The 13,901-nt window shown below is 42.9% G+C and overlaps 1 protein-coding gene across 1 annotated transcript in view; it reads right to left on the bottom strand.

The window, feature by feature from the left end:
- LOC126188427 (uncharacterized) overlaps nt 1-13,901 on the bottom strand; it is a 641,976-nt gene that overhangs the window by 398,540 nt on the left and 229,535 nt on the right. The gene's annotated exons all lie outside the window — the stretch shown is intronic.

The raw sequence follows: 13,901 nt of genomic DNA, 5'->3' as shown, positions 1-13,901 counted from the left end.
GAACCAAATGGAGAGGACTCGTCAACACCCAGACCCGGCAGTAGCTGGAACAGGATCCGGGCCTGCCGCGGTGGTCTCGCGGTTCTAGGCGCGCAGTCCGGAACCGCGCGACTGCTACGGTCGCAGGTTCGAATCCTGCCTCGGGCATGGATGTGTGTGGTGTCCTTAGGTTAGTTAGGTTTAAGTAGTTCTAAGTTCTAGGGGACTGATGCCCACAGCTGTTAAGTCCCATAGTGCTCAGAGCCATTTGAACCATTTGAGCAGGATCCGGATACAAACATACTACGTCATGTCGTTCATATAGAGCGTTTCCCCACGCTACTTTGCCTGAGCACTGAGTAAGCAATTTTCTGGTACTCCTCAATAGTTTTGCGAATCTGGCTACTAGGCAGTAGTCAGTCACTTTTAGTTTGCTCCTGTGTTAGTGGCTTCGATTCAGTCGTTCCTAGTGGGCTGTTGAAGCGAACTGCCTGCGCCAGTTAGTTTGGTGAACAGTGAGTGACTTAACCTGCCGTGTTCGTGTTTAAAGATTCAAGTCAATATCGGTTGTGTGTGGGTGAAATCTGATAAGACGTCTGTAAGCAGAAAACAGTGGTGGCCGTTATTGTGGAGAGGCAACTCTGAGGGTGTGCTCGAACTTTGGTTTATGTCCTCAGAGCTGGCTGGCGCTAGTTGCCGCGTTTAAGGTTGTCGGTTTGATTACACATAATAAAGTACCAGCTTCGTGTTTCCTGCTATGAGCTACAAGGAGATCAGGGGTCGTAGCACCAAGTTACGACACCTGAAGAGCCCGATACCGGTCGTGTGATAATAAAAGAACTTTACAATTGAAGGGGTATCTTCAACCTCTGATATACAGTGAGGTCAGAAAATGTTTGAAACGCTTGTAGGGATATTGCAGCGCACGTTGTACTGAGACATAAATGTTAAGAAAAAATTTCGATGCGTTGGTCCGTGTCCGAGTTATTTAGTATGAAATCAGCCAATCGTGGCGTCGCACGCTCACATTCAAGCAGCCTGCCAGGAAGGGGTGGGGTAAGGGTGTGTTACAACCAATTAATATTTTGTTTGCTTATTTGAAATTTGAATTAGCGCGTGAGACGACCTGATTGGCTACCTTCAATGCTGAATAACTCGGAAACGGCGCAACGTATTTGGTTTTATTTTTTTTCTTTTTCTTTTTCGGCATGCGCCAGAAGATTGTTGTCGGCACTGCCAGTTAAAGTCCTGTTTCTTATATGGACCTCCGTTTCAGAATAAACTGATGGTCATATTCGCGAAACTCTATGACATCTGACTTCATATGATGCAGTTGCACCCTCGTTACTAAGAAGAAGATGTTCCAGAAGATCCGACGTACATTCAACTGTTCTTACGAAATTTGAATAAAGAAAGTTCAGCTTAACAGTGTCAGTCAAATAAACCCATCTAAGCACTCCTTAACCATATACTCGTCACACAATTTAAATTAGCTCGCATCTCGTGGTCGTGCGGTAGCGTCCTCGCTTCCCACGCCCGGGTTCCCGGCTTCGATTCCCGGCGGGGTCAGGGATTTTCTCTGCCTCGTGATGGCTGGGTGTTGTGTGCTGTCCTTAGGTTAGATAGGTTTAAGTAGTTCTAAGTTCTAGGGGACTGATGACCATAGTTGTTAAGTCCCATAGCGCTCAGAGCGATTTGAACCATTTTTGAACTATTTAAGTTAAGCGAGGATTGTGACTTAACGTAACCTGACTGAACCTAACTTAAATGGACTACTCAACGTAGTCAGGAATGCTGCGACGATTTCTTAAATGGCTCAGTAAATTGTGTGTGCCTTGGGTAGGTAGTACAAGAATACTGATGGCGTGTAGAGCCAAAGAAACTGGTACACCTGCCTAATATCGTGTAGGGCCCCCACGAGCACGCAGAAATGCCGCAACACGACGTGGCACGGACTCGACTAATGACGCCATTAATTCTGCAGGGCTGTCCATAAATCCGCAAGAGTACGAGGGGGTGGAGATTTCTTCTGAGCAGCACGATGCAAGGCATCCCGACTATGATCAATAATGCCCAAGTCTGGGGAGTCTGGTGGCCAGCGGAAGTATTTAAACACAGAAGAGTGTTCCTGGAGGCACTCTGTAGCAATTCTGAACGTGTACATTGTCTCATTGTCCTGCTGGAATTGCCCACGTCGCTTGGGATACACAATGGACATGAATGGATGCAGATGATCGGACAGGATGCTTACGTACGTGTTACCTGTCATATCTAGACGTATCAGGGGTCCCATACCACTCCAACTGCACACGCTCCACGCCATTACAGAGCCTCTACCAGCTTGAAAAGTCCTCTGCAGACATGCAGAGTCTACATCTACATCTACATCTACATCCATACTCCGCAAGCCACCTGACGGTGTGTGGCGGAGGGATTCATGAGATTGTCTCCCTACTCGTACATATCCATCCGCTTCATACAATTTGAAACTAGACTCGACCGACCAAGCAACATGTTTCCAATAATCTACAACGCAATGTCGGTGTTGACGGGCCCAAGCGAGACATAGTGCTCTGTGTCGTGCAGTCACCAAGGGTACACAAGTGGGCCTTCGGCTCCGAAAGCCCATATCAATGTTATTTCGTTGAATGGTTCGCACGTTGATGCTTGTTGATAGCCCAGCATTGAAATCTGCATCAATTTCCAGAAGGGTTGCACGTCTGTCACGCTGAACGATTCTCTTCAGTCGTCGTTGGTCCCGTTCTCGCAGGATCTTTTCCGCCCGTAGCGATGTCGCAGTTTGATGTTTTACCGATCACAGTACACTCGTGAAATGATCGTACGGGAAAATCCCGACTTCATCGCTACCTCGGAGATTCTGAGTCATATCGCTCGTGCGCCGACTATAGCATCACGTTCAAACTCACGTATATGCTGATAACCTACCATTTCAGCAGCAGTAGCCGGGCGGTCTTAGGCGCTGCAGTCATGGACTGTGGGGCTGATCCCGCCGGAGGTTCGAGTCCTCCCACGGGCATGGGTGTGTGTGTTTGTCCTTAGGATAATTTAGGTTAAGTAGTGTGTAAGCTTAGGGACTGATGACCTCAGCAGTTCAGTCCCATAAGGTTTCACACACATTTGAACATTTTTGAGCAGCAACCGATCTAACAACTGCCCCAGACTCTTGTTGTCTTATACACGCGTAGCGACCGCAGCGCCGTATTCTGGCTGTTTACATACTCTGTATTTGAATACCAGCCTATACCAGTTTCTTTGGCGCTTCAGTGTATAAAGAATGAAACCAAGGAGAAAATGAAGGAGCATTAAGGTGTAATGATCTGTCGATTATAAGATCAGGGCGCTAGGTGTAATTAAGAAGAATGAGAAATGAGACACGTTCCTCCGGAGCTCATTCCATTAAACTGCGTGGATTGCCAACAGGAACAGAAGAATTTCCGAGCAATACTTTGCTAGTATTGAATACGACCTGCTTCGATAAAAGTTTGGTCAGCTTGTGTAACTACCGTGTTGGGGTCGGTTTCGGTTCTCAGTATCGCCAGAAATTTTTCATTAGTTTGTGAATTGTAAAGACGGGCATATTAAGCCTCGTGACGCCAATTGAAGAAATGCTTGCATGAGGCCGGCCAGAGTGACCGAGCGGTTCTCGACGCTTCAGTCTGGAACCGCGCGACCGCTACGGGTGCAGGTTCGAATCCTGCCTCAGGCATGGATGTGTGTGATGTCCTTCGGTTAGTTAGGTTTAAGTAGTTCTACGTTCTAGGGGACTGATGACCCGAGCTGTTGAGTCCCATAGTGCTCAGAGCCATTTGAACTTGCATGAGACGCAGCGGCCCCAAGGTCCAAGATCCGGAAAGTCTACAACGGTCAGGAGAGCAGTAGGCTGACCTCAGGCCCCTTTGTAGCGCCATCCTAATAACGTCATATGACAAATGATCACATGGCGGTCGGTCACCATGTGTGGTCCTTGTGGCTTGACTGCAGAGTTACGTATATTTTTGATAAGTAATAGGATAGTGTTATCTAGAATTTGATAAACTTAAAATTATTTCATGTGAAGTGTTGAATACAAAGTACTATATTAGAAATAGTACCGCGGCTTCGAATAATCGGCCCACACGTAAGCATATTACTTATCAGTGCCATGACGCACAACAGCCGATGAGCACCTGTACGATTTTCCCTGATGGGTACAAAAGACCGACTTCAGACCAAACATAAGAGAGCATAGAGATTACCGCGTGCTGCAGACTCACCGTCAGTGGACATTCGAAACATGGAGGGCATCATTTATTCTGTTCATACACATCGCAGGCTGGTACACATTAATGACAGGCTATGATCACATTGAGAAACACATGAACGATGGGTCTCGCTAGCCGAAAGTGTAGTGTTCTTCTTGGCTGTGAAGGAACTTGTGGAGAATGTTCACACATTTTGGTCTGGAGCTTTCAGCACATTTTTTATCATTAAGCGAAGAACGAACCTACTACACCGTTACCTGCAGCAAGAAGTGTACATCACTCTGTCGTCATCTTACTACGTCATAACATTTGACAAAGACTCAACCATCATGAGGAGTGTCTCCTCTCCTTCGTCCTCCACACTACAATACTGAGGAGTTAACAAGAGATTTCATCGAGCTAGATGTGCATGGTCTGTACTCCGCTACCGTTCTCCGATACTTGTGGCTTTCAGTGCGAATAAGCAGTCATGCGTCAGAATTGTTCCACAAAGATTTCTTTAATCCATGCTGCGAAAATTAATGTTTTTAACCATTTGTCTTCTCTTTTTTAAGCAGTAGATGAAGCTAATTTGATGCTATAATTTACACCTAGTGCTTGACCGCATTACTGCATTACTAACATTCGAAGGCGCCCATTTCCTTTTATCTTTAGCTTGAAATTAGTATTCACTTTAGATACATTCACACTTTCTGCTTATTTGCGTTTTTTTTCTTTTTTGATGGATTATAAGTGTTTCTTTTTTTCCCTTTGTAAGTTTGGCGTTATAAACTTTTTGTAACAACATTTGTATCAGTGTTTCTTTTCAGTTAATGTGAAGAAAAGCATATTAGTAAGTAACCTAATCAAATGCTTGTAACACTAAGCATCATTACAATGCTCATTTATAGTACAATATGCAGAATAATCCCCATCATAAGCACTGTATTTACTCCTTCCTTGAAGCTCTATCTCTTTCAAACCATATCCATATATCTTTGTTTCATTAAGTGTTTACCGAAGCCAAAACTGTATGTCGAAAGAGATAAATCATTACCGGCACACCTGCCCTTGCTTCGGTAAACATGTGATGGTCTGTATTTGGAACTGAAATTTTGTATTTTTAAATCGGTCATACTTAAGTAAGAAGATAGTAACTGCTGGATAGATTATTCAGAAATCCGATGTTTATTCAGCTGCGGACACAGCAGCACCACACCAGCAAGATGAATAAACTATTAGGGTTGTCTTACCAGCTCATGGGCAACGTTTTTCAACACATGAGAGTGTGTTTTTGTCTGCAATATTATTCCCACTAGGCGGACATAAAAGTTGTTGCTGGTTGATTTAAAGGGGAAAATGTTACAGTAAACCTTCTACCTGATAGGCTAACCAGCCCCGACTTTTCTTTATGCTGATAACTAAATGAGAAAATGAATGTGGCATGATTCTAAATTTTGAAACATTTAGTTTATATTCAATTGTTTCCTCCCCAGTGAGCTTGCCGCTTGTGGGAGGTAGTAGAACGACGTATTTATTCTAACTTTCTTTTTACTTCACGTCTATGGTCACAATTTTTTATCATCAGACTACCGGTTTCGGTCTATAATGACCATCTTCAGATCAGCAGCAAAAATTTTATTTCAAGTTCTTGCTGCACTATTTATTTACTTGTCAACAACCTTTCTGCTCTGGTAAAACCAGTTCTCTTGAGATCATCAAAGTTAAGCTCTGTCAGGTTTGGCTACCGTTTGGGTGGATGACCTCCATGTCTGACGAGCACTATTGGCAACCGAGATGCTCTCACACCTCGTGAGGCAAATTGAGGAGCTACTTGGCTGAGAAGTAGCGGCTTCCATCTCGTAAACTGACGACGGCTGGGAGAGCGACGTACTGCCCAGATACCCCTCATAACCGTATCAAGTGACGCCAATGGGCTTAGGATGACACAGCGGTTGGTCGGTACTATGAGGCCGTCAGGGCCTGTTTGGACTAGAGATGGGCAAAACTGTTCTTTTCAGAGATCGGATCAGAACTGTTCACTCCCTGAAATGAATTAGCTCTTTTTCATGACTCACCACTCATTTACAATAGAAAATAAATGGAAGGCAAATTGCCCTTTAAACTTGGTTTATTCCAGTACTATACCCGTATTTTGATCTTATTTCATCCTATTTTGAAGTAACACAGATAATGAGTAAGAATTTTGTATCGTTTATTGAAATTTCCACGATATGACAAAGTTTTTGATTATTGATTTATTTTGCACTATCGTGGTTTTTTGGGTGATCAGAAAATGTTGTAACTTGAGATTTACATTAACAATATATTTGGCTATAATGTATTAAAATTTCATTAACCTCACACAAATACATCGCAAGCCATATATTTTTAAAGTGAACGTTTCCTTCCGAAGACGCCTAAAATCGCAAAATCCGTACCAGAATAAGAAAAAAAAATATAAATTTGACTGCAAAACGAAAGTGCTGCATATACCCTTACGCAGAATAAAACAAGGAAAATACTGGTGTATCACATTTTGCGATACGTTTATCGGTTCGCTCGTAATTAAAGCGTAAATTCGAGTGTCCATAATAAAAATCCTATAGTAAGAGGAGTCGTCAGGAACCTAATCTGATCAGTTTAAACAAATAAAAATAAAATAAAAACAAATGATGTATACATAACATAATAATGTAATATACATAGCGGTATTACTACGAAGAACAATATCCAGTAGAGACGAACTCCGATGCAGAAGCACTGAGTCGAGCCGTGAGCTGTATTACTGCGTGAGCTAAGACCGCAGAGACCAGAGTGACACCTGAGTTGCTTTGCTCAACGCTCTGGCTAGAGTCGAGAATGGTGGGGTGAGCGTTGAGCGGGCGAGTTCCGAGGGTGGGGGGAGCGGTGAATGGCCACCACTCACCCGCTCCGAGACAAATCGTCCATTCCCTTGCGAGCAGGTTGTTGCAAGTTGTTCCTATGTTATCCGTTAGGTGGCTCTCTGTCCTGTTGCTCGCATCAACTGCCCAGAGGGCAGGACGTGCGACTGAAACGATCGCCGACAGAGTGCGATGCGAAATTAAGCTGCGCCAGACACTGCACACGGCAGACGACGCACAGAGACAGCACAGCATATGTGAAACACAAAATCCAATGGGGCACTGCACAATGCAGGCAGCCAGGGTAGAAGCAGGGCAGAGGCTGGCGCTGGCTGTGTTGTGTGGCGTGCACTGTGCTGTGACCAGCAGAGGCGCTGCTGATATGCTCCGTCTCTCTCTCTCTCTCTCTCTCTCTCTCTCTGCCATGGGAAACGTTTGGAGCTACCGTTCTTTTTTTCTGAATCACTGATTGTTCACTCCTTTGAAAGATTCAACTCTATGAATCAGTTCAAGAGCGGATCCCCCATCTCTAGTTTGGACGGAGTTTAGCGTATTTATTTATTTGTTTACCAGTAGTGATGCAAGTTTCACATCTACATCTACATTTATACTCCGCAAGCCACCCAACGGTGTGTGGCGGAGGGCACTTTACGTGCCACTGTCATTATCTCCCTTTCCTGTTCCAGTCGCGTATGGTTCGCGGGAAGAACGACTGTCTGAAAGCCTCTGTGCGCGCTCTAATCTCTCTAATTTTACATTCGTGATCTCCTCGGGAGGTATAAGTAGGGAGAAGCAATATATTTGATACCTCATCCAGAAACGCACCCTCTCGAAACCTGGCGAGCAAGCTACACCGCGATGCAGAGCGCCTCTCTTGCAGAGTCTGCCACTTGAGTTTGTTAAACATCTCCATAACGCTATCACGGTTACCAAATAACCCTGTGACAAAACGCGCCGCTCTTCTTTGGATCTTCTCTATCTCCTCCGTCAACCCAATCTGGTACGGATCCCACACTGATGAGCAATACTCAAGTATAGGTCGAACGAGTGTTTTGTAAGCCACCTCCTTTGTTGATGGACTACATTTTCTAAGGACTCTCCCAATGAATCGCAACCTGGTACCCGCCTTACCAACAATTAATTTTATATGATCATTCCACTTCAAATCGTTCCGCACGCATACTCCCAGATATTTTACAGAAGTAACTGCTACCAGTGTTTGTTCCGCTATCATATAATCATACAATAAAGGATCCTTCTTTCTATGTATTCGCAATACATTACATTTGTCTATATTAAGGGTCAGTTGCCACTCCCTGCACCAAGTGCCTATCCGCTGCAGATCTTCCTGCATTTCGCTAAAATTTTCTAATGCTGCAACTTCTCTGTATACTACAGCATCATCAGCGAAAAGACGCATGGAACTTCAGACACTGTCCACTAGGTCATTTATATATATTGTGAAAAGCAATGGTCCCATAACACTCCCCTGTGGCACGCCAGAGGTTACTTTAATGTCTGTAGACGTCTCTCCGTTGATAACAACATGCTGTGTTCTGTTTGCTAAAAACTCTTCAATCCAGCCACACAGCTGGTCTGATATTCCGTAGGCTCTTACTTTGTTTATCAGGCGACAGTGCGGAACTGTATCGAACGCCTTCCGGAAGTCAAGAAAAATAGCATCTACCTGGGAGCCTGTATCTAATATTTTCTGGGTCTCATGAACAAATAAAGCGAGTTGGGTTTCACACGATCGCTGTTTCCGGAATCCATGTTGATTCCTACATAGTAGATTCTGAGTTTCCAAAAACGACATGATACTCGAGCAAAATACATGTTCTAAAATTCTGCAACAGATCGACGTCAGAGATATAGGTCTATAGTTTTGCGCATCTGCTCGACGACCCTTCTTGAAGACTGGGACTACCTGTGCTCTTTTCCAATCATTTGGAACCTTTTGTTCCTCTAGAGACTTGCGGTACACGGCTGTTAGAAGGGGGGCAAGTTCTTTCGCGTACTCTGTGTAGAATCGAACTGGTATCCCGTCAGGTCCAGTGGACTTTCCTTTGTTGAGTGATTCCAGTTGCTTTTCTATTCCTTGGACACTTGTTTCGATGTCAGCCATTTTTTCGTTGGTGCGAGGATTTAGAGAAGGAACTGCAGTGCGGTCTTCCTCTGTGAAACAGCTTTGGAAAAAGGTGTTTAGTATTTCAGCTTTACGCTTGTCATCCTCTGTTTCAATGCCATTATCATCCCGGAGTGTCTGGACATGATGTTTCGAGCCACTTACTGATTTAACGTAAGACCAGAACTTCCTAGGATTTTCTGTCAAGTCGGTACCTAGTATTTTACTTTCGAATTCGAGCTCTAGGCCGTTGTCAGCTATACCTGCTGTACCTGTGAAGATAATAGGTATAACACTGTTCCTTACGTCGATATTAGTCAATGGAAACTTATGATCATGTTTTACGTTGGCTATTACAACATGTTCCACATGGCATCTTTGTTATCATATGAACACATTGTTTACAAGTTTAATTTTCATTTGCGTGGTCTTCTAAAGGAAATGCAAATTTGCACTCACACAGAAAAGTACTCAGAAGGCATCCTCAACGAATCAACAGATTTTAAATATAGAAAAATACCACGAAAATTTTATAGACATTATAAAACGTACAGGGTAAATCATCGCGATAAACACCAAAACACAGATCACTTATCTTTTACATAACAACCACAAAAATACTGTCTCTCCAAAATTAAACGTAATCACTGACTTTCTGCGAAACAGGAATTCCGTAATGAACATATAGAAACGCTGAAGCCGTTGTCAAGAAAGCCTTCAAAAATAACTGTACAAAATCACAGAGATAAAAAGTAAACATACAAATTAGGTGATTATATCATAACAAAAAGACAACCAACATTTATGCGCCAAGATGGCATATGTACCATGTAAAACGTAAGCATAAGGCGTCATGTGTACACACAGACCAACATAGACGTAAGGAACACTGTTATATCTATTACACCATCTTCAAAGGTACACATGAGAGTGGCAAAGCGTCAAAAAGACTCATCGTGTATCTACTAAATAAAAAATAGTGCAACAAAAAACTTGTGTTAAAATAAAATTTAATCTATGGTAAGTCACCATGTTTTTACAGCGCCGTATTTCGAATTATTGGCGACATATACTTCGGGGTAAACATGAAACACTTTGTTACGTAAATACCCTCGGTAAGTTTGTCTTGCGTATACAACGCTGAACTGAAATAGATATTAATTTTCCGCAGCAGTAAACATTTGCTGTAGCTCAGTATTTCACCATCATAGGAGAGTGCACGCTCGCTGCAGCCGTTCCCAATCTGTATCCATATTTGAACACTCCGTAGCGAAGGCATCGGCTCTCGGCGTATCTGTGGTACTGAATGCGAGCACAATCCGCTGTGTGGAATTTATTACTGTTTCAGAACGTCCGATAAGGCCTGACTAATGGCTGCACCGTGCATAAGTCACGTCGCACAGCCAAGGAACTTCATCGTGTTCTGCGCCCCGTACCTCTCCTCTGCTCTGTAACAGTGGTTCCGCTCTCATTTGTTGAGAGAGTCTTACGTGCTTAACCAGGGACCGTGGGTATCAAACCCCAAACGAGTGACAGGGCTCTGTTCCGCTACTCTAGTGCTCCACATTTAAAGACATTTGGATTCTCTAACGAATAGAGTCCCATCCACAAAATAAATTATGTGTGATTCCCAACTCGCAAGAAGTTTTTTTTTTCAGTTTTTCGCTACTTCAAGAGCTACTTATCGAATCTATCTCCAAGGCAGCTCTTCACAGGCGGAAAAAATGCCTCATCTGAGCACAAAAGAAGCTAATATGTTCCTGTTTATTTGAGACACTCTGACTGAAACGTGGGGTACCAGATACCTCATTCTACCTTCCTCAGTACCCCTAAAAATTTTCACAAAACTTTTGACATACGAACATTTTCGATATTTTCTTTATAAGCAACTCACCCCAAACTCCCATACGCTCCCCTAAGTGTAACTCACTAACATCAATTAGTCCTTCACTGTAAATCTCTCATTTACCTCTACTACCAGTTAACTTCTCACACTCACTCACTCAGCCCAACGCATTTTCATTACCTCTTTCTGTCTCCTTGTCATCGTCTCCTGTGTCACAGCCGCAGTCCCCTCTCTCTTGTCCTAGTACCACAGTCACCACTCAGTGTCTTCTCTCTCTCTCACTCTCCCTTTTACTCATAAAGTCTCATTCTTTCCTTCCTACTGCTGCTGTCTCTTTTTCCTGTCACTATCACTCTCTGACTCGTTTTCGTTGTCATATCTTGTTTCATTATCACTGCATCTCACCCAGTTCTCTTTATACCTTCCCCCACATTCCTCCCAAATGGCAGTGTTTCCTTCACTCTTTTCCTGGCACTGTCCTATCACTGTTAACTGTTACTGTTCGTGACCCCTCCCCCCCCCTCCCCCCGTCGGGGGTTCGAGTCCTCACTTGGGCGTGTGTGTTTTCCTTAGCGTACGTTAGATTAAATAGTGTGTAAGTCTAGGGACCGAGGACCTCAGCAGTTTGGTCCCATAGAACTTACCACAAATTTTTCCCTCTGTTCCTCTCATACTGCCATTGTCTCCTTCGATTTTTCTAAATACAACCACTGTCCTTCGTCTTCCAAAAATTATTACTTTCCCGCCATTTTTCATTGCTACTGTCGTCTTCTCTCTCATTATAAAAAAGTGCGAATATGTTCACATGACAAATTTTTTTGGAAAAATCTGTGAAGAATATGAGGAAGGTGGCATGAGGCAGCTGGTATCCCACGACTCAGAGTCTGTTATATAAACAGGAACATAATCACATTTTTTGCACTCCTATTGGAGTATTTCCCGTTTTTCTTCTTTCCCCTGCTGCAGCTGCGCATGTAGCTCATATGAAAAGAAATGTATTGGCCAATAAAATTCATATAGTTTACTTATGTGAAACTGAAATGACTTAGTGCTAATTTTACTCCTCAGACAGGATTTTACATGCAAAAAATAGACTGCTTACGCTTAAGTGCTACAACATGGCTTTTCCAGATGATAGGAGACACTTGTCAGCTTATTTCACCTCACACCGGATTTTACGTATGTATTTTGCGGGTAGCTTTTAACGTATATGAAAGAAATTTTGAAGGTTATTTGAGGTCGGGATCTTAGGAATTCATCTAAAAATTACAGCCAATGGCCGGACATAGTCTTCCCGATATTCGCGGCTTGATTTTACTACACAGAACAAAGGTTTTTTTACATCTTTCTCGATGAAGAATACAGACGGTCCTTCTGTTGTGAAAACAAATGGTTCCTAGCCCAAAGGTTACCCATAACACTTGACACTACCTTTTTGGAGGTCGAAAACGAGGTCATTACAGAAGGAGCAGAAGTTTTAGTTAGGGAAGGATGGGAAGGAAATCGGTCATGCCCTTTCAAAGGAACCATCGCCGGATTTGCCTGGAGCGATTTATGTAAATCGCGGAAAACCTAAATCAGGATGGCCGGACGCGGGTCTGAACCGTCGTCCTCCCGAATGAGAGTTCAGTGTGTTAATCAATGCGCCGCCTCGCTCGGTTCCACATTTTTACCACCAACAGAACGAGGTATGAGCATGCATATTGATATTGCCCCACAAAACCAAAGATATAAGAAGGATAGCTAAGGTTAGCAATGTTAGGTCAGCTACACTCAGCATGTCTTGCCTACATGACAGTTTTGAATCGAAAAGTAATTTCAAACTGAAGAAGTCATGTTGAAAACACCAACGGCAGCTGACTTGAATAACTTTAACATTTTACCACATTCGGTCATAAATCATCGGCCTCTGACTCATAAACGATCCGATTAGTAGCATCTCCATACGTAAATAATCATGACCCAGGAATTGGCCATTCCGTGTCCAGTTATGTTCTTTAAAATATTAGTGACTTCAAAAATGTTTATCCTCAATAGCAATATTTGTAGTTAAATGAAATTTGTGGTTATGTAATGGATGTCATTCCTACTTCATTATGGAAAAATTAAATCTACTGTAATCATTCCTATCAACGACAAGTAACGATTCTATATACTGTGAAATTATATGAGTAGGTAATGCACCCATAGAAGGCAAACAAGTCAACAAGATAAACTCTAAAGTAAATAGTGACATTCAAAGCGTGATCTGTGCATTCAAAAGTAACAACTATCCAAGGGGACAAACGCAAAAGGAATTTTAAATTGTCTAATTAGTTTAATTTATTGCTTCAAGAAATGGATAACTGTCAAATAATCTTACGCCTCATAGCATTATTTCGATGACGTTGAAAGCGTTTGTGAAACAACTCCGACCACTGAATGCCCGAATCCCTACTCCCACCCCGCCAGCAACCCCCGCACTAACTGACGGTCACGATCAAAATGTGGTTGCTGCTGTGGTATTCAGACCAAAGAATGTTCTGATGTACTTGTCTGCTCCAGTCAGTACTGTGCTAGTTTTACCATCTCAACTATTCCTTGATGCTGAAAATAATGCTTCCGAATTTCTTGTGTGTAACGTCAAAAGACTGCTGATAAAAAAACAAAATGAAAAAAAAAATGGTTGAAATAGAAGATTTACTTAGCACAACCTATGCGATCATTATTGGACGGTTTATTTCTCCTGTTTCATAGTCTGCAAAGCCATTTAAAGGATTTATGAAATTCGTTTGCGTTAAAGGTAGTAGTATAGTGAAGCGTAACAACGTTCACTTTCACACTTC

Source organism: Schistocerca cancellata, chromosome 5, assembly GCF_023864275.1.
Source record: "Schistocerca cancellata isolate TAMUIC-IGC-003103 chromosome 5, iqSchCanc2.1, whole genome shotgun sequence".
NCBI classification, from domain to species: Eukaryota; Metazoa; Arthropoda; class Insecta; order Orthoptera; family Acrididae; genus Schistocerca; species Schistocerca cancellata.
The sequence above is the reverse complement of the archived record's forward strand: the minus strand, read 5'-3'. Positions and strand labels throughout refer to the sequence as shown.